Here is a 12,114-nt window from a genome sequence, read left to right on the forward strand (position 1 = left end):
TTCTCCTAAAGGGGGCTGTACTATGACTAGGTCCCTCCTATGGGTGGGACCAGCAAGGGGGGCGGTTACACCCCCTATCCTTTGTCCGGTTTCGCGCCAGAGCTGGGACTGGAGTGCCCCACCAGCTGGTTTGAACCGGGGTATGCACAGGGACACCTTGTGTGCCCCAGGCATGTCTCCTTTCAGCCTGTCCTACCTCAATACACAAAATCCTGTCTTGGGCGGTGCTAGCACCTCCCAAGGCAGGAAACCCTTTGTCCAAGCCTCCCTTGCTCTAAAGACTCCCAGCAGCAGGAGGTCAGACTTGTGTCAGTGGTGGCAGCATCCATTTTGTGATGCTGAGGCTCGAGTTAACTTTAACCGGGGTTCACAGTTACATACATGTCGTGTCCCTCTAGAAGGGTGGAATGCTACCCCCGTCGCCAGAATTGGCGAGGAGGTAGTATTCCAATTCGTATGACACCTTACTCGACATGTTTTGATAATGCTATGCCAAAGTTAGCAATAACCGCGAGGATTATAATGCACTTAAGAGTGTATGGTATAGCGTTACCATGAAACCGCTAAAGGACTTGGTTCCGAAAGCTTGTGACAGGCTCAGCTCATGCTAGAGCACCATCTCACATAATTCCAAGCACTCTGCCTCCAGGATTGTTAAAGCCTGCCATAGGAGTGACTTAAAGGAGTATATGTGTTCATTTTAGGTTTACATATAGGTATACTATATCTAAAGCAAAGGGTGATTACACCACCTTGCCCCAGCTGTGTTACCAGCCAGTTGTCAGTTTTGGATGCCCAGTCAGGGGTGGCATAATACATGCTGCAGCCCCTGGTAGGCCCTGGGTGCACCTATGCCTTGGGTACCTAAGGTACACTGTACAGGGACTGATAAGGTGACCCAGTATCCAATTAGATATGTACTTAAGGTACATGGAGTCCATTTTAACAGAGAGAGCAGGAAGCCTGGGGTCCTGGATAGCAGGATCCCAGGCCAACTATGTCGAGAAACAGCAAAACACTAGGCAAAAAGTTGGGGGTAACCATGGTCCGATATCCACCTTCCTACAAAGATGATATCTACCCATCTAGAACATCCCATCCAGAGGACACTAGAGGATTCACTCAGCTCATACACAGAGCTGCAGAATACCACGGTGTGAATTTGCACTCAGACCCTATAGAAGATTTCCTCATGTACACTTTTGCACCATCTCCAAGGTCCACTTCCATTCTCCCAATGTTAAAAGGGGTAATTAAACACAAAAATGAATTTTTTGAAGATCCTGTAAGGTCTAGAGTCGTTATCCCAAGAGTGGAAAAGAAATACAAGTCTGTCCCAAGTGACCCTGTCTATATTAAAGGACAGCTTCCCTTAGATTCCTTGGTAGTCTCCAACGCCAGGAAAAGGGCTAACTCTCAGACCATGCTCCACCTCCTGACAAGGAATCAAAACTGTTGAACGCATCTGGTAAAAGAACAGCGTCCCAGGGAGCCAACATATGGAGAATTGCCAACACACAGGCTTTGTGGCTAGGTATGATAGGGCACACTATGACGAACTAGAGACCCTACTACAACACCTTCCAGATCAATATAAAACAAGGGCCAATTATTTCATCCTGCAAGGGAAACATAACTAGTAAGTCTATTCGATGTGCTCTGGATGCTGCAGACACGGCCTCCCGAGCTATTACCTTTTAGTATTCTTTTATGCAGACATACATGGCTATGTATTTCTGGGTTTAAACCCGAGGTTCGAACTACTATATTGTACTAACCCTTTGACCACGAAAATTTATTTGTGCCTAGTGTAGATCATCTTTAGAAAAGATTAAAAAAGATACAGATACTGCCAAATCAATGGGAACTTTGCATTCGCAAACCCCCAGAAGTTCTTTTCGTCGCTCCTCTGACAGGGGCGCCTTTAGAGGTTTTACCACTGACAATTCCTCCACCTCCTATTAAAGTCCCACCCAGACCTCCTCTACCAGAGGTTATTACAGAGGAGGCTACAGGGGCAATAACAAAAAGGGTAGAGGCAAAACTATCAGTACTCGCACTGCCTCCACCTTCAAACAATGACTTCCCTCCACTCCCCCTGGAGCATGCTACTCCGTTGGGGGAAAGCTGTTACAGTTCCTACCTGTCTGGAACACCATTACCACTGACAGGTGGGTGAGACAAATCATACAATCCGGTTATTGCCTGGAACTCACTTCAACTCCCCCAAACATACCACCCAACAGCGTCCAATGTCAACAGAGCATTTAGCACTTCGAAAACAAGAGGTGCTGTCCCTTCTACAATAACATGCAATAGAACCATTTCCCCTGCATGATCAAAAGAGGGGTTTACTCCCCATTTTTTCTCATCCCAAAGAAGGGCGGAACCCTGAGGCCCATTTTGGACCTCAGACCAATAAACCTCTACATACAGTCAGACCATTTTCATATGGTCACTCTTCAACATGTCCTTTCTCTACTCAAACAAGCCAATTTCCTTGCCACCTTAGATCTCAAGGACGCCTACTTTCACATTCCCATTCACCCTGCTCAGAGGAAATATCTTCGGTTTGTAGTGGACGGTCAGCATTATCAGTTCAACGTTCTTCCATTCGGAGTCAGCACAGCTCCCAGAGTCTTCACAAAATGTCTGACAGTGTTAGCAGCCCACTTAAGAAGACAACAAATTCACTTCTTTCCATACTTGGACGACTGGCTCATAAAAGCCAAGTCACATACCCAGTGTGTAAATCACACACACACCACAATTCAGCTACTCCACGACTTATTACAATAAACCTCACAAAGTCTCACCTCCAACTGTCCCACCACCCAACAATATCTAGGTGCCACAATAAACCCCTCCAAAGGCCTTGCATATCCCAATCCAGCCAGGATAGCAAGCATGCATCCCCTGTAACTCAAAGTACAAGTCCTATTGCATTTTCAAACTGTTCTACATTCAGCAACTTATTACAGAAAAGTATTTAATGCTTACCTGTGCCAGGCTTGCTTGGTTCTAAAAATAAAACGGTATATATTTTTATACAAAACCAATTGGCCTAGAGTTCAGTTCGTGAGGTAGAATTAATTTGCTGACTGCGGGTGTACATTAAATGCTCAACACTGTCCTCTGATACTGCCTTACTGCTCAACCACTCTACCACAAATAGAGAGTAAGTGTGAGAAGTTGGCCTAATATGCAGTGCTCACTATTATAGTGATCACTATGTATCAGTCCAAACAACCCTTATTGATGATTGGTTGTAAGTCAACCTGATAGACCAGCTATCCTAGTAGCATGGACAAGAGCAGTCTTTAGGCTAAACTCTAGAGGGCGTGTTAAGCCGCTGTTATACCATCACATATACCCCTTGAACACCAAGTGAAAGGACACCACACAAGTTATGAAAATAAAAGGATATTTATTATAACACAACAGCCCTGGACTCTTTATGAGGACAGGGCGCGAAGCACAATACAAAGCTCCTAAAGAAATACTGAAAGTCGCACAATTTACACAAATGCCCGAGGGGCACGAAAAACCATATACTATGGAAGTGGAATGCGAAATTACTAGCAGGTAAGTACTACTCTCATAGACTTTAGAAACGCTAGGCCTACAATGCTGAACCCTTCGATTAGAAGCAGGAGGCCTAGGGACGTCGTGTGCAGAGTGGGAACTCTCACGCGTGATGACAGTCTATGGTTGCTAGAAATTACAAAGTTAGTGTTCTCGGGCGAACCCGACTAGGAAGGTCAAAAACAAAAGTGGATCTAGACACTTAGAGAGTTGGACTACGCTGGAGCACCGTGGTACTCTGTTTACCTAGCCCAGGGGCTGCGGCTGCATAGGGTTCAAGTGTCGTCGGGTTTCTTCGTTGACGAACCAGGAGCCTGAAGTGGAAGTTGCTGGCAGGCGACCAGTGAAGATGTTCCGGGCCGATCCAAGGACTGGATCAGCTGAAGAGAGTACCTGTAAGCTGAGGGGACCAAGTTCTGAATCACTAGCCAGTGATTAGATGGGCACCAGGATGGCACCGGATGAAGTCACCTCGACCAGGTGAGTGGGCGACGCTGGGCTCTGCAGTCTCTCGGACCAGGAGGCGTTGTCGGCGACCAGGATGGAGGTGCGAGCTGTCCCACGAAGGTATCTGCTGTCGGTGATGCTGGACCCAGGATTGGGGCAACAAATCTTGGCAAATGCAAGCCCACGCGGTGGACTCAAAATGGCGTCTGGAGTGGACCAGGAGGGTCCGGGGTGCTCCTCTGTTGGAGGGGAGCAAGGGCCAGCCTGGAGCAACCAGACCAGCGATGGAAGTCTCGTCGTTCGTCGTCAAGAGGGCTACAAGCCAGCAGGCAAGTGGCCGGACAACGCGGTGAGCAGCAAAGAGCAGAAGGGCCCCACGCAGATCTCGTAGATGCTGGGGGGCTGGACTTCGGTGCTGGAGCTGCTCAGGGTTAGGGCTTCTCAAACCCCAAAGCACTCACTCGAGGATCCCTTGGCGGTCGTGCTGGATAAGCCTAGTGCAGTTCTGAAGATGGCCGGTCCCTCGAGGTCTCGTGACACCCACGAATCTCAGCTGGGCTGATGATGCAGGTAGAGGTCAGAGGTGCCAGGGAAGCCGGGTCTCGTCGTGCTGGTCAGTCTGGTTCCGGAGGAAGGACGTGCAGCAAACCGCAGGTTACTTAGTTTTTGCCCGCAGATGCAGGGTGACTACTCCTTAGTCACAAGGGAGAAATCTTAGGAAGAAGTCTTGAGTTCCTTTCGTAGAAAGTAGTTTCAGGATTCAAAGATCTAATTTGGAAGGGTCCCTGCTCCCACCTTTATACTAAAGAAAGCGGCTGGTACGGGACTAGGTCCTGCCCATGGGTGGGACCAGGAAGGGGGGTGGTTACACCCCTCTCCCATGCCGGACTTTCCCCAGCTCAGGGGCTTGTGTGCCCCTGGAACTGGTTCAAACTGGCAGATGCACAGTGAGCACCGGGGTGCCACTTGCAGTCACCTTCCTATTCAGGCCTGCCTACCTAGGATACACAAAACCCTGTCTGGGATGGTGCTAGCACCGCCCCTGACAGGAAACCGTTTGTCCAAACTCCCCTCGCTGGAAGGACTCCCAGCTGCAGGGGGTCAGACTTGTGTCTGTGGTGGCAGCATCCATTTTGTGATGCTGAGGCTCGAGTTAACTTTAACCGGGGTTCACAGTTACATACATGTCGTGTCCCTCTAGAAGGGTGGAATGCTAACCCCGTCGCCAGAATTGGCGAGGGGTTAGTATTCCAATTCGTATGACACCTTACTCGACATGTTTTGATAAAGCGATACCAAAGATAGCATTTAACCGCGAGGATTATAAGGCACTTAAGAGTATATGGTATGCGTTATCATGGAACAGCTATTAGGACTTGGTTCCGCAAGCTGCAAACGGGCTCAGCTCATGCCAGAGCACCATCTCACACGATTCCAAGCACTCTGCCTTCAGGATTGTCAAGGCCTGCCATAGGAGTGACTGATCGGAATCTGTGTGTCCATTTTAGGGTTAGATATAGGCATACTATATCTAAAGCAAAGGGTGATTACACCACCTTGCCCCAGCTGTCGTGCAGCCAGTTGTGTCAGATTTAGATGGCCAGCCAGGGGTGGCATAATACATGCTGCAGCCCCTGGGAGGCCCTGGGTACACCTATGCCCTGAGTTACAGGGTCTGATAAGGTGGCCCAGTACCAATTGCTAAATGCACCTAAGGTACACGTGTCAATTTAGTGAGAGAACAGCTAGGCTGTGGGTCTGATTAGCAGGCCCACAGCCAGGGAAGTCGTACACCAGTGAAGAAAAAAGCAAAAATCTGGGGTGATCATAGGATTGCAGACCCTACTCTCCTACAGTAAGGTTCTATCTAACTTTAACCACTGACTACCTCAGGGGTCACCTGGACTCTATACACACTATACCTCATTTTGGTGTGGTATTTATAGAGCCAGTTTCATACAAATCCTCACTTCCATTGTGGTGGGAAAAAATGAACAATATAAAATTTGAACTGCTGAAAATGAGTATTCTTGAAGAGGAGGAGTCTCACCGTCCCTTCAGCAATAAAGTCTTCTTTGAGAAATAAAGGTTCGAGGCATGTGGGCTGCTGAATTCTTATCTGTGCATAGATCGCCGCCTAGTGTTGGGTCCGGATGATTGCACATTGTTGTCCTGGAAGAGTCTTCGAAGTATCACGAGATAGGTGGCTCCTCCCCTGGGCTACAGTGCGCATGGGCATCCTCTCCATCCTCAGATTGTTTTTTTCCGCCATTGGGTTCGGATGTACTTTCTTAACTCAAGTTCGGAATCAATAAAAAAACTTTTTCACAAGGCCAAAAGGCCTTCGGGTCGTCGGTATTGTCTTTTCGTTCAGTGCTGCGTACTTGTTCCAGTTCTTCGAGCTGGACGTCGAAGGCCGCATGGCTTTTTCGACACCAGAGGCCTTCAACGATCGACGATTAAACGGAGCCCGTTCAAACGATGCCCCGTTTGCAACTCTAAATACCCTCACATCGATGTGCATCCGGTGTGCAATAAATGCCTATTTCCAGACCACGACGATGCCAGCTGCATGGCCTGTTCTCGGTTCAGGTCAAAGAAGACGCTTAGGCTTCGACGCGCCGCGAGACAGTCTGCGCAGAGAACAGCACCTGACCCAGAGAACATCTTCGAGGCTGAAGACGACGAGGGCGTCGATGAGGAGGATCCTGAACAATCGGATCCTGCTTCGGAGCAGAACTCTAACTATGATGAAGACGAAGAAGAAGACTACGTCCATGATGAAGACGTCGTCGAGGTGGGGGACGACGCACAGGCCATCGGAGCCGTCGATGACGACTCGAGCGATGAGCAAGGCCCAACCGTATTTGCGAGGGCCGATGACACTGAACTTTCAAAGGTTCAGTTCGAGGCATCGTCGGAAGGCCTTAGCCATGATCTTCAACAACATTCTATAGCCCCGCGTCAAGGCCCGGCTAAGAATATATCTAAAGAGCCAACGGTTGATCAACCACAGTCGATGGTGAAATCGAAACCGAAACTGCTCAAGACAGTCCTCGGATCGCCGACTTCGGATTCATCGGATCCAATAAAAATGAAGTGTCATTGACCCTTCGGGGTCACAAAAGGGTGTTGGCCCGAAGATCAGGGCCCTGAAGCCTGTGACTACGGTCAAGCATGTCGGACTGACGCCATCGACGTTGGCGTCAAGACGGCGACACAAACAAGGGACTCAAGTCTCAGAAGACTCTCGATCCGAAGCTTCCAGCCTCCAAACCACTGGTAGTCAAGACCTTTGAGTCGAAGACCAAGATCGGCTCGAAAGAGCACATCAAGTCGATGCAAAAGAGCGTGCCTGCTGCGCACCAAGAGCTCGAGTCGACGCTAGGCCAGAAACAAACTGGTGGCAAAATTAAGTCGGTCGGATCGAAGACTGCGCCACCCTCAAAAAGGTCAATCCGTCTCCGATGCTTACGCCACAGATTAAATTCGGACTGCCCCCGACCGCACGACCTAAGGCGTTCGAGCCAAAACAAAGCATCGAAACGACCAAAAAGGTGTCAATTGTAAAAAGGACTCAGCCCATAGAAGAGGACATTGTGTTCCAAGCGCCCTCCTATGATAATCAGTCGAAACTGTTCATCGACTCAGATTCTGGCAGACTCACTATTTATAAAAGAAAGATCATTCCAGAAAATCCTATGGAGTCATATATGATCCCACTCAAAAAGAAAAGGGACTCTTCCACCTCACCTGTTCTTTTTGAGCCTATGGACTCCTATGGACAAGAATATACATATTCACTCACACGTACTAATGAGGATGTAGGGGAAGATTACAATGAGGAGGAATTTCATTATCCTATTGACAGATCAAGAGGAGTCTCAACCCTGGACTGACCCCATTGACCCGGGTGATCCACACACCACTCAAGACACTCAATCCTACACGGTACAAACCTCGCCAACTGAGGATACAGCTGCGTTTAACGCGTTAATTGAAAGGGCAGCACATAATCATGATGTAGAAATGCATGCTGACCCAATAGAGGAAGACTTTTTGCTTGATACTTTCTCAACTTCAGAGAGATCAGTAAAAACATTGCCAATGCTGAAGGGTGTCTTTAAACACGCTGGTGGCATTTTCAAGGAAACCGCAAGGTATATCAAGGGCCAGCTGCCATTGAACTCCTTAGTAGTGTCAAATGCTCATAAGGGAGCGAACTCTCAAACAAGTGGTGATGCTCCTCCTCCGGACAAAGAATCCAAAATCTTGAAAGCTTCTGGAAAACGAGTAGCGACTCAAGCAGCGAATATTTGGAGAATTTCAAATACACAGACCCTATTAGCCAGATAAGATAGCGCTCATTACGACACATTAGAGCAACTAATACAACATTTGCTTGATGCGTATAAGGAGGGAGCAGAAATGCTGATACAGGAGGGGGAACTGATATCAAATGCTTCCATTAAATGTGCGCTAGATGCAGCAGACACAGCAGCTAGGGCCATCAATACAAGTGTGATGCTCAGAAGGCATGCCTGGTTACGCATCTCTGGATTTAAGCCGGAGATTCAAAGCACATTACTAAAGCAGCCTGTTAACCCTGATTATTTATTTGGTCCTGATGTGGACACAACCCTAGAGAAAATCAAAAAAGACACTGACAGCCAAATCCATGGGGGCTTTGCAGTCACAACAGTTCAGGGGAGGTTCCTTTTGTCGCTCCGGTAACAGGGGAACCTCTAGAGGTCCAGCATCCCAGCAAGCCCAATACAACAAAGGAGGCACACAGACCACCTATAAAAAGAACAATAGGGGTGGATACCGTGGCAACAGCAGCAGAGGACGAGGAAATAATAACGCCAGATCCTCCGCCAATACTAAACAGTGACGTCTTGTCACTGCCCCCAGACCATGTAACACCGGTCGGGGGAAGACTTCAGCAGTTCCTGCCAGTCTGGGAAGGCATTCCCACAGACAGGTGGGTGAGACAACTTATCCAATACGGCTATTGTCTAGAACTAACCTCCACTCCACCCAACATACCCCCAAGACACCGTCCTATGTCCGCAGAGCACATACACTTATTGCAGCAAGAGGCCATCAGCATGCTGCAAAAAGGGGCCATAGAACTCGTACCTTTAGAACAGGGTACAGGGGTGTACTCGCTGTACTTCTTAATTCCAAAAAAGGACGGGTCTCTCAGGCCCATACTGGACCTCAGACCCCTAAACCAATACATCTTGTCAGAACATTTTCACATGCTCACTTTGCAGCAAATTCTACCATTGCTCAGTCAGGGAGATTTCCTAGCAACACTAGACCTGAAGGACGCAAATTTCCACGTTCCGATACACCCGGGACACAGGAAATATCTCAGGTTCACCATACAAAACCAGCATTACCAGTTCAAGGTCCTGCCTTTCGGGGTCACAACAGCCCCCAGAATGTTTAACAAGTTCTTGGCGACAGTAGCTGCGCACCTTTGGAGACAACCCATCCATATCTATCCTTATCTGGACGACTGGCTTATCCAAGCAAAGTCAGCCCAGCAATGTGCCAGCCACATATCTCGACAATTCACCTCCTACACAGTCTAGGTTTTTCACTTAATTATCCAAAATCTCATCTTCAACCCGCACATGTAAAACAGTACCTAGGAGCGACAATAGACACTCTGGCAGCAAAAGCAAAGCCAAACTCAGTCTGAATCAACTGCATGCAATTGCTGTTTCAGAAATTCAGACCCCAACACTCGCTCCCAGCACAGGTGTTTATGCAGCTGATGAGTATGATGGTCTCCTGCATCTTCATAGTCCCTCACGCGAGACTACACATGCGTCCGCTTCAGGAGTGCTTAGCACGGCAGTGGAACCGGGCTCAAGGACAGTTGAAAGACCTAGTGTTGGTGACCGGTCGTGCATACAACTCTCTGCATTGGTGGAACCCACAAAACCTTTGCAGGGGTTGACCGTTCCAGGATCCTGTACCACAAATAGTGCTGACGACGGACGCATCTCTCCAGGGCTGGGGGGCGCATGTCCTACATTACACAGTGCAGGGACTATGGACGACGCAGCAAAAGAAGATGCACATCAACCTGCTGGAACTGATGGCAATCTTCATGGCAATGAAGGCGTTCAAAGTGCATTTGTGCAACAAAGTCGTGCTGATCCGGACGGACAACATGACTGCCTTGTACTACATTCAGAAGCAGGGAGGGACACACTCTCCACAGTTGTCACACCTAGCTCAAAGCATGTGGAAGTGGGCCATTCAAAGAAACATGTTCCTCATGGCAGAACACCTCCCAGGCAAGGACAACCAGATGGCGGATCTGCTCAGCAGGCACAGCCACCAGATGCACGAGTGGGAGATACATCCCTCAGTGCTAGAACCGTATTTCCAGCAGTTGGGTCATCCAGAGATAGACCTGTTCGCCAAACCTTCGCCGCCAGGTTCCCACACCCGTATTCTCAGGGCAATGCGATGGCGATGAACTGGTCAGGCAGATTTGCGTACGCTTTTCCCCCGGCACCGCTCATACCGCTAGTGGCACGCAAACTGCGACAGCACTCCATGACACTCATCCTAGTTGCTCCAAAATGGGGAAGGCAGGCATGGTACACCACGCTGCTTGAACTTTCCGTGGTGCCTCAACCACTGCGACTCACACCCAGTCTCCTCATTCAGAGCCATGGAGACATTCAACACCCAGATCGGCAACAGTTGAGCCTTGCAATATGGCTCCTGAGGTCATAGTTTGGCTACCTGAACCTGTCCCCTGACTGTATGAATATTATCAAGGAGGCAAGAAGACCTACAAGCAGGGCATGCTAATCGGCCAAGTGGAAGCGCTTTGTCATTTATTGTAACAATAATGACATAAATCCGCTAGATGCATTCACTCATAACATTGTTATTTGTTACATCTATACAGATGCAATCTGGCATATAGTTTCATACGGATACATTTAGCTGCAATAGCAGATTATCTTCAGAACAGGCAGCACCTTTCCCTTTTTAGAGTGCCAGCCATTAAAGCCTTTATGGAGTGACTCAAACGAGTGATTCCTCCTAGACACCCGCCTTCACCTGTCTGGAATCTGAACGTAGTTCTGACCAGACTGATGGGACCACCTTTTGAACCTCTACACTCTTGTGAGATACAATTTCTAACATGGAAAGTGGCCTTTCTAGTAGTGATCACGTCGCTAAGGAGAGTTAGTGAGCTTCAAGCCCGAACTATTAAAGAGCCTTTAATACAGATTAATGCTAATAGGGTAGTGCTACATACCAACCCTAAATGTATGCCTAAGGTTGTATCACAGTTCCACATTACCCAAACAATAGAACTGCCAGTATTCTTCCCAAATCCAGATTTAGTGGCAGACAGAGCTCTGCACACTCTAGATGTTAAAAGAGCTCTCCTGTATTACATAGACAGGACAAAGGATTTCAAAAAGACTAAGCAACTGTTTGTTGCCTTTTCACCACAGCACAAAGGCAACCCCATTGCCAAATCAGGTATAGCCAGATGAATTGTTAAGTGCATTCAAATTTGTTAACAAAAAGCTAAACACACATTAACAGTTCCCCCAAGAGTGCATTCAACACGCAAGTTAGGGGCATCCATGGCTTTCCTAGGTAACATTCCTCTAGAGGATATATGTAGAGCAGCCAAATGGTCCACCATACATACATTTACCAAACACTACTGCGTGGATGTACACTCCAAACAGCAAGCTGCTGTAGGACAGGCTGTTCTCAGTACTCTTTTTCAGACTGCTGCAGCTGGCACTGGCAACCACCGCCAAAAGGGAGACTGCTATTTATTCTATGCACAGATATGAATTCAGCAGCCCACATGCCTCGAACGGAATATGCTACTTACCAGTATGCATCTGTTCTTGGCATGTAGGGCTGCTGACATTCATATCGTGCCCGCCCTCCTCCCCGGTGCCAGTCGCAGCTGTAGCACTCAGAATTAATCTCAAGCATGGACATCACTTACTGTATCATACTCCATCTCTACCACAATAGCGAAAAACAATCTGAGGATGGAGAGGATGCCCATGC

At 48.2% G+C, this 12,114-nt stretch overlaps 1 protein-coding gene across 1 annotated transcript in view; it reads left to right on the plus strand.

The window, feature by feature from the left end:
- Nucleotides 1-12,114, plus strand: part of SRCAP (Snf2 related CREBBP activator protein) — a 1,720,489-nt gene that overhangs the window by 643,211 nt on the left and 1,065,164 nt on the right. The gene's annotated exons all lie outside the window — the stretch shown is intronic.

The sequence above is a fragment of the Lissotriton vulgaris genome, chromosome 7 (assembly GCF_964263255.1).
Source record: "Lissotriton vulgaris chromosome 7, aLisVul1.2, whole genome shotgun sequence".
Classification (NCBI taxonomy): domain Eukaryota; kingdom Metazoa; phylum Chordata; class Amphibia; order Caudata; family Salamandridae; genus Lissotriton; species Lissotriton vulgaris.